Here is a 10465-nt window from a genome sequence, read left to right as displayed (position 1 = left end):
GATAGAATTTGGCCCTTTAATGAAAATTCTAATGTGCTCTATCTTTTGCCTGTCTGCTTGGATTCCCTCTCTGTTCTGACTAGTTTGAGGCCTTTCTATTTCTCTCACTTGGCCACATTGTTTAGATTTATTTCATCATTTAATGTGTACAAGCATCTTGCTTGCATGTATGTATATTTACTACATGTGTGCATGGTAAAGGTCAGAAGAAGACTTTGGCTCTGCTGGTACGGGACTTACAAATAGTTATGAGCCACCATGTGAGTACCTAGAATCAAAACTCTTCTGCAAGATCACTAAGTACAACTAGTGCTCTTCACTGCTTAATCAACTCTAGCCCAGCCATTTTTGTCATTATATTTGTTGTTATTGCTACTTTACTCTCCTCCAAACTAAGTTTTTTAAAATTAAACTTAAATAACTTCTAGAATACTACAACCCTAGGTGTGCTCCATAAAAGTATAATAAACAGCACATTTTCTGTAGTATCCTCTCAAACTTAATATGGAAAGATTTTGTTTTATAGATTCTTTTGTTTCTTCTTTTTTGTTTTTTGTTTTGTTTTGGTTTGGTTTGGTTTTTCTAGACAGGATTTCTCTGTATAGCCCTGGCTGTCCTGGAACTCTCTCTGTAGACCAGGCTAGCCTCGAACTCAGAAATCTGCCTGCCTCTGCCTTCCAAGTGCTCGGATTAAAGGCATGCACCACCACTGCCTGGCTATCTTACAGATTCTTATGTGGAAGCCCTGACTCCCAACTAACTGAATTTGAACTTGAATTTTGTGACACTGAGGTTAAATAAGGTCATCCAATGAGGCTGTAATCCACAGGGCTTGCATTTCTCTGAGAATAGGAAGAAAAGCCTACCCCTCTGTGTTACTCACAGAGATGGAGAGATGTCATATAAAAACACAGCAAGAAAGCCACCATCTGCAAGCTGAGGGGGAAGGAGCTTCACTAGCTGACTCTGCTGGCATTATAGAACCATGGAAAATATTTTTGCTTTTTAAGCCAGTTTCTCTGCGGTGTTTGAAGCAGACTGCTATAAACCTACAATATTCTAGTTTATTTAATGTCTGCCTTCCTTGACTGCAATGTCTGCCTGTTTTAATATTTAGTTTAGGACTTTACCAGAGCACTTGGCCCACATTAGGCTTGCAGTGAGTGTTTATTCAGTAAATGAAACATAGTAGTCCTTATTTTCCATTAAGAAAATGTGTGGCCATTAGAGAAGCTGTCTCTTTTATTCACTGAGTGGTCATAAGTACACTTAACAAACACCAGCCCTTTGCTTTATTTGAACATTTTCCTGATACGTGTTAAAAGCAGGGTGCAAACCTCTTATAACCAGAAGAAAGCCCCAGAGATTTGGGTCCACCACCTTTTACTTTGCTGACACAGGCTGAACAAAGGAAACAAAGACTGAGATTTCCATTATTGCTTGACATGATAATCCTAAAGGTTCCCAGAGAATAAATCCTGTGGCAATATATTCTTTAATTTCCAGCTTTTTAGTACAAGGGTGAGTGAGATTGTCCCATAGCATTCCTTAACAAGCCAGGATTTATATTTAAATTTCAATTGTCTAAATGGAGAATGAGTTTCTTATGACTTGATGCCTTCTCCTCTATTACTCCTTGTTTGCACATATCATATAATGTTTTCTCCGAGAATCATATGCAAGTGCTCGGTAATGATGCTGTTCTTTCCTTGTCTTTCTCATACTAGCTTTTGTCACATCCAGAGTATAAATGCATGACCCCATTAAGACTAATGTTGTCTTCAACTTATTCACAACTCTGTCTTTCAAATAAGGAGATGCAGTCTGCCGCAGAGAGTAGAATGAAACCCACAAATCTTTCTGACCGGCAGCATTTCACATGATTCCATTTTAATGAGCATTTTTATGAAACCTTACAGAACTTTATAAATTTTTGAGACTGAGAAGCACTTGTACTTTTGCATGACTTGTCAGGTTCAGTGTTTTTATATATTTTCATATATATCATTTACCAGCTGAAGCATTTTTACCAGCAATTTTCTTAAATGCTTTGCTTTCCTTTTCACCTTTTTCATGGTAATGCATACTTGTAAGATAAAAATTACCCAAAGGTCAATTCTCTATATAAAATAGCTAAATCATTTTAATTAACTGTTTTTATTTATTTTGTGCAATATATTTTGATTACTCTTTTCCCTCTAATGTAGAAGAGATGATATGAAAATCTTTTTTTTTTTTTTTTTTAATTTTTTGAGATGGGGTTCCTCTCTTTATAGCCCTGGCTGTCCTGGAGCTCAATCTGCTGGACAGGCTGACTTCAAACTCTCAGAGATCCATTTGCATCTACTTCCAGAGTGCTGAGATTAAAGGCATATACTACCTTGCCCAGTGAAAATCAATTTATTTTAGTTTTATCTATAAGATCACTATTTATGTTTATCACACTCCTTTAGTATTTATTTTTGTTGATTTTTACTTTATATCATTTTCTTTGGGGAGCTGTTTTTAATTTCCTTTTCAATAACATTTCCCCTTAGTTCTCAAGAATTTCATCCATGGGTACAAACTATTTTGATCATCCATCCTCCACTCTTTGTCCTATCTTGCCATTCCCTCACAATCTTAACCTTATGTCCACTCCCCTTTTTTTTGAGACAGGTTCTCTCTGTGTAGCCCTGGCTGTCCTGAAACTCATTCTGTAGACCAGGCTGACCTCAAACTCAGAAATCTGCCTGCCTCTGCCTCCCAAGTACTGGGATTAAAGGTGTGCACCACCACTGCCTGGCATGTCCCCTTTCTTAATACAAAACAAAACAAAACATACCATATCCAATTGGTGCTGTCTGTACACTTTTGGGTGTATGTATTTTGTTTGACCTAGAAGGGGCCATACCTTTAGACAAAACTGGCACTTCTTTTACTAGAAGTCATTTCCGTAGATCTTCAGCAAGGAGTAAGGGTTTATTATCTCCTGTCCACATCAGTTTCAGAATGCTTTTCTGGCTTGATCTTGTAAAGATCTACTGCAGGCAACAACAGCTGCTGTGATTTCAAATGCAGCTTGTGGTGTTTGATGGAGATGTACAAGTTACCATGATCTGATTGCTAAACGTTATATATATATCCATTGAAATATTGTACTGCCTCTACCCAATATTATAAAATTACTGTGTCAATTGAAAATAACACAAAATTGACCCATAAAATATATTGCAATAAAGTCTCACCTTATATAATTAGATATTAGTAGATATTTTTAGAAAAATATTTCATTAGAATAAATGCAGTAATATTTCATTGTTTATATGAGCCATGACATTTGATGTGTAAGAGATCCCTGAGTATTTTATTGTATTTCAGGATTTTTGTTTTTAGTTTAAAAAAGTGATGAGTCAAATTTAATACCTGAAAAATACTGTTTACGGTATTGTAATGAAGAAAATTATTGTTTAAAAATACAAGAAGGGTAAATATAAATAGCCAGACCAAATTGGATGAGTGTGACTATACATACAAGTTTAGAGAAATGCAAGAGGTACCAGGCCACTCTTATTTGTGTGCAAAACAGAAGAACATACAACCTCTGATGTTATCATTTTTTGTTACATATAGGAAAGTGAACAGAAGTGGCAACCATCAGATTATGTGACATTAGCCAAACTTTGAAAGAAAAATATCCTGTTTTTTCTTATGTGTAGAAGCTTGATTTTTTTTTTCAAAATAAGATGACTAGCACTGGGTATTGGAAGGATGGCTCAGTAGTTTAGGACATTTGCTGCTTTTGCAGAGGACGTAGGTTTAGTCCCCAGCACTCACATGGTAGCTCACAACTATCTAATGAGATCCAGATGAGAATAAAGATAATTTCCTTACTGTTATTCAGATTCCATCGGATAGAAATTATAATGAATATATTTTCACTGTACCTGCTAATCAGAGAGGGATCTTAATGATAATTGAAAGTTAGGCTACTAGAAAACTTTAGTTTAGTTTGCTTACTAGCATAAATGTGAAGTATTGATGTAAAAGTATTTATTTTGAAGTAATGTGTATCACTCTTCTGAACATGAGAACACATTGGTGGTATTATGCTATATTTGTAGGTATTTGTATAGATCTGAGTGGCCAGAATATTGACGTAGTCTCCCCTATTACACGTAGGTCATCAGCGATGAACAAAATGTTATACAATGAGAATTGTGAGCTTTGATCCTCTCCTAGAATCTTTGCCCACGTTGTCTTTTGCCTTTGTTGACACCAGTCTCATGACTTTCAATTACGTGCATTGAAACCTAAGAAAATTCTCTACTTTCCTCAAGGAACTGATAAACTTAACAGTGAAAGTGATTAAAAACAGTCAACTCCTAATCCCTGAGATTATGAGCAGCACTGACCAAAAATACCTGATATCCAGTGTGATGATAATGAAGATGCTACTCCAATGTGAAATCTAACACTGTTTAAAAGACAAAAGTAAAATGACAATGAAAGGTAAGAAACTTGACATTTAAAAAAAATGCTAGTGTTTTTAATAAATGCTTCTGTATCTTCTGAGTAGACAGAATCACAATACTTATACCTGTATCCTTAAATACATATTAGAAACAACATAGCCAGACCTTTATATTTACATTGGGATTTTCTTCAAATTTGGAGAGGAGAAATATTTTTCCTTTCATGTGGATTATTTGTGGCATGAATACATTTATGTCTACCGACATTAATCTTCCCATTCATTACAAATTCCTTGGTCTCTCAGAGCTTGAAAAAGAGTATGTTAACACTGTAGTCCTTGTAGATTTGGTTAATTATCTGAAATGGTTGACTATTAAGGTATGAACGTCGGGGTTATTTGCTGTGTCAAATACAATATCTTTCAATATTTATTTATTCATTCATTTATTCTATTTTCCCTTTCCTTGAAAATAGCTTCTTTCTCACATAAATATCCTGATTACTGTTTCTCCTCTCTCTACCACCTCCTCCTAGTTTCCCTACACCTTCTCTATACCATGGGGGTCCATTCCTTTTCTGTCTCATTAGATCACAAGCAATCTTCTAAGGGGTAATAATAAACTAAACTAAATGAAACTAAACTGAACTATAATATAATCTATAATAATATAACAATATCTTATAGTATAATATAAAATACATAATAATATAATATAGTATAAAAACTAACACATTGCAAGAGGAGAGAGTAAGCAAACAGTAGCAAAATGCACAAGAAACACATCCAGAATCCGAGATACACTCTCGCACACTCAACAGTCCCGTAAAAATACTAAAGTAGAAGACATATTGTCAGAGGACTTGTAGGATAAAAAGAGAAAAAATAATAAAGTTATAATTAAGATAAAATTAAAAATAAAAACAGCAAACAAAAACCTCCCTGATACAACAGTATGACACAAGGATTCTGAAGAGCTGTTATTGAGGTCACTTTCTGTTAACCAACTAGTATTGTGCATGCGGACTATCTGAGTGGGCACGTATCCCCATCCCTAACCCTACAGCAATCTCCACTCAATAACTGCTCATCCGTGAACATGTATTTTTCTCCAATGAAGTGTTGCTGGGGAAATAGACTACTCCAAAAAATTGTCTAGGTGTCCAGATGCCCAATAGAAGATGAACTCAATGGCACCATTGGAAGTTCCTTATGCCATGTCAGGTTGTTGTTTTAATTGTATCCTGCTTTTATTTTATTATATATTTTTCTCCACCTCTCTGGAATGCCAATATAGCTATTCTAGGAAATAAATCTATAAAATTTTACTTAGATTTATTTAGGCTGAGATTTACTTAGGCTCTTAGAGTGATAAACATTCATTGCTAGCACTTGTATTTATTTTTTGTTTGCTTGTTTTTAAAGATTTGTTTATTTGTTTTATGTATATGAGTGCTTCATATGCTCTATATGCCTAAGACAGCCCATTATAGATGGCTGTGAGCCATCTTGTAGTTGCTGGGAATTGAACTCAGGACCTCTGGAAGAATAGACAGTGCTTTTAACCACTGAACCATCTTTCTACCCCAGCACTTGTATTTCAATGCATTACTCATTAAATGACATTACAAAATAAAGTACCAGTGAATGCAAGTGATGGCCTGTGACAAGGAGTGACTATAAAACTGTTTCTATCTTTAAATAGGTTTATGCATCAGCTACTTTTATCTCCTTTTTCTTAATGTAGTAGATGCTATCTGTAGTGCTGACTCTCTGAATCACTAGTGTTAATAGGCTACAGTTTGATTAATCCCAAGGACTGACTAGTTATGAAGTCTTGGTCCTTGGTGGGATGATATTGGATGCTAGTTGGATCTTCTTAGCTAGCCTCTGAGGAGAGGTCTTAATGTCCATGGATACATTCATTCAAGGAGACTGTGTGACTCACATTCTTCCTTTTTTGCTTTTGTTTCCTGGCTATGAGGTGAACAACTTACTCGGCCACATGCTCTCACTATCCTGTATTTTACCACAGGTACAAAAAGAACAGGGTAAGTCAATCATGAGCTGTAACCACTCAGATTTCCAGGTCAAGTGAACATTTTTTTCTGGTTAGTTATTTCAAATGTTTCATTCTGGTAATGAGAATTCTAGGAACATAGCTGGGATGTTACAAGTACTTTAAAGAGCAACTTTGGTTTGACATGCAATTAGTTAATGAGAGTTATCAGCATAAAACTTACAGTTTTATTGTTTATAACCGTCAGAATCTCAAGGTACATTCTGCTACACATTTAGTTTGATGACTTATGCCAATACACATGTCTAATGTTTTTGTTATCTATATTTTAAATATTTGCCACCATATTAATTTAACTTGTCCCATAATTTAAATGTTGACTGTATTCCTTGCTTTTATTTTCATACTGAACTGGTTTTCCAGGAGGAAATCTTTTCCTAGTTAGCATGTTCCTCCCCCCACCCCCGCCGCAACCCCCCCACAGACAGAGTTTCTGCCTCCAAAGTGCTGGGATTAAAGGTGTGAGCCACCACTGCCTGGCTGTATGTTTGTAACTGCAAAAGAGAAAGCATTATTACCAGTCTTCACCACGGAATTTAGTTCTTCATAAGAAACATCCCAGTTTACAAATGTCTTATAGTTTTGCATTTGTTGGTAATATTTACTTTTGCAGATCTCCAACTTGCCCCCAATGATCATGCCAACTTCACAATTATTAAACTTTATATCCTTAAACTTGTAAGACATCACAATGTTACTAAAACATGGTTTAAGCCCAATTTACCTGATATACATCCCTTGTAGAGCTACATCTATTACTTATTTTTCTTTGCAATTGAACACCTCCTTTTTATTAATAATATAATATGGATAAAAACAAAGAGCAACCCTATGGGTTTGATTTTTTAAAAAAGTTGTTTCTGAGACAGAGAAACTCTGTGTAGTCATAGCTGTCCTATAACTTGATCTGTAGGACCAGGCTAGCCTTGAACACACAGAGATCTGCCTGCCTCTGTCTCTGCCTTTCAAATGCTAGGATTAAAGGCATGTGCCACTACCACCCAGCTTTATGACATCTCCTTTTTCCCTTCTTTCTTTTGAACATTAGAATTTCTAACTCCACATGAAAATTCTTTTCTGTATTGTATCTTGCTAAGATGCAATCTGGAAGTTTAAGTTCATACATTGTGAGCACAAAATAAAATAAAAAATAAAATATATAGGAAGTCTATCAATCATTAATTTAAATATAATGAACAAGCCTTTCCTGTAAAAGGAAGAGATTTATCAGGCATGATTTGTAAGAAAAATATAACAAATTCTTCTATACAGGAGATACTCAAATTGAAAGACACCAGTGAAAGTTTAACAGATGGAAAATATTATATTATGCAATTAACCTTTAAAAATAGTTCTAAGAAGGGCCTACAGTCTGGGTGGGGTGGTGCATGCCTTGAATCCCAGCACATGAAAGGCAGAAGCAGGCAGATTTCTGTGAAATAAAGACCAGACTATTTACAAAGGCAGTTCTAGGACAGCAAAAGTGTTACACTGAGAAACCCTGTCTCAAAAACAAAACAAGACAACAAAAATGGCTTACAGACTCTCATGGGTTAAATGAAAGAAATAGAAAATGATAACTCAAGTAAAGAATAAACTTTATTTTTAATATCAAAAAAGTACTCAGTATTTAAATGTGGGTGTTTTGTGCATTGGTAAATAAAATATCTGTAGGTCTTTGAGATAAAATGATTTTATAGAAGAAATGATTAAATATAATGAGGATTTAAAAAGAATACTGGTTCTCTTAATGGAATAATTGTAGCATTATACCTCTATTATTTGTAAGGACTTTGGTTGGTGTTGTAAAACATTTTAGTATGAATGCCTACCCACTCCATCACCAATTTAAAGCAAACTACATGAGGCAGGACTTGACCCATTTTGTTCATTAATATTTGTGTTTTGAATTGAAAATCTTTCTCTGCCTGCAGTGAATACTCATTTATTATTAGTTAGTTCACTGAATTTGAAAGATCAAGAGAATAGTTACCCTAGAAGCAAAGGTTATATATCTTAATACAACCTCATGTATCATAAATTTTAAAATCATAGCAAATCTTAATTATTAAACAAACATTTGTTCAGTATCTACTACATAGTAAGGGATATTAGGGCATGAAGTTTATGCACGAGTGGATGAGGCAAAACCTATCTTCTCTCTCCAAACTCATTGTCTATATAAATTTGCTACAAACAACTCAACAAACCAAATCAAATATGTAAAATTATATGTGATATTATATTAGGCATAAGTAAAGCTTTCATGGGTGACATGTAAGAGGAATCTCTCACCATTCATGGGTGATATAGAAAATTGAACTTGAAGTTATCATTTGCTTCTGGTGGACAATAAAAAGGAAAGTAAGATCTTATACTGTCTTAGGGGACCTTTGGATCCTCCCAGAAAATAAGGCAGAAGGAGGTAGGCTACACCTGGCAGTTGGAGTTTTGTTTAGGAATAGTATTATCCATCCATTCAGGATATATTCCTTTCAACATTTTTTTTCTCTTAACACACATTACAAAAGAAGTGATTTTAATTGTGGTTCTTCCATGTTGTTGTTTATTGAGAATTTCATGTAAGTGTGCAATGAAATATGATCAGAACTACTTTCTATTATTCTAATTCAATTTCTTGCCTATCTCTTACAAAATGTCCAGTTAATGCTGTGCATGTGTGGGTATCATCTAGAACATAGGAAGTGCTCAATCACATCCTCCAAAAACAACCACCTTTTAGCTACTATTAAATACCAATAGCTCCTTAGGAAAAGGAGAGGTCTGGAAATCCTTTACCAACTCTATGTCAACATTTTGGCTGACTTTGTCTTGGACAAGTAACCACAACTGCTGCAATCCCATTGGTGTTACAATCATGTCATGCATGTCTATCTTCTAGCTCTGGGTTAGCAACTATTCTATTCCTATGAAGAGACACCATGACCAAGGCAACTCTTGTAACAATAAGCATTTAACTGGGGCTTGCTTATAGTTTCAGAGGTTTAGTTTACCATCATCATGGCTGGGAACATGGCAACATGTAGACAGGCATCGGAGTAGTATCTGAATCCTTTTACTGATCTGCAGGAAGAGAGAAAACCTGTGCTTAGCATGGGCTATCTGAATCTTCAAAGCCCACTCCCCATCCCCACCCCCCAGAACACATTTCCTCCATCAAGGCCACTCTACCTAATCCTTTTAAAACTATCAAAGATTTCCACTTTCTGGTGACTAAGTCTTCAAATATCTAAACATATGGGGGCCATTTATATTCAAGCTTTTACAAGCTCATATATTCTTTTCAGTTTCCTTCCTCAATATTCTCCAGGTTTGTAGCAAGTTAATAGAGGTTTACTGTTTAGGGCTGAGTACGCAAAGTCATTAATTTTTATCATTTTAACCAATTTACACATCTCAGCATTGACTCCTTCCTACTTCAAAAAGAAGCCACTTTGATCACGTAACAGTAGCAACTACTCCTGGGCCCATGACTTCCCCAACCATGCTTTGGCTTTTAACCAGAATTAGATTATCAATCAGGAAATTTCCTTCTGGGGAGGAAGTCTCCAATCCAATTAGAATAAATTTAGTTACCTTGCAGCTGCCATGCTGAGAGGCTAGGCTGATTCCATAACAGGCTTCAAACGGGCAGCTAAGGAGAACAGGCCTAAATCTCTGTTTCCAAAAACTGGCCAATTCCAGGCAAGTCCAGGCCTCACAAGCTGCCCCACCACCTGGCCTGAGGCAAGGACAATGGGTCAGCAGCAGTTTCCAGACTTCCTCTGCTACTTCCTCAGCACCAGTTTCCAGACCTCCCCAGCAAGTTTCCAGCCCCCACACCCCAATAATGGAATGTCCATAGAGATGGATCCAACAGATTAATATAGAGGTCATCTACCCTGAAATTCTCTAATGTGCTTTAAATCAAG

Source organism: Mastomys coucha, chromosome X, assembly GCF_008632895.1.
Source record: "Mastomys coucha isolate ucsf_1 chromosome X, UCSF_Mcou_1, whole genome shotgun sequence".
Lineage (NCBI taxonomy): Eukaryota > Metazoa > Chordata > Mammalia > Rodentia > Muridae > Mastomys > Mastomys coucha.
This window is presented reverse-complemented; position numbering follows the sequence as displayed.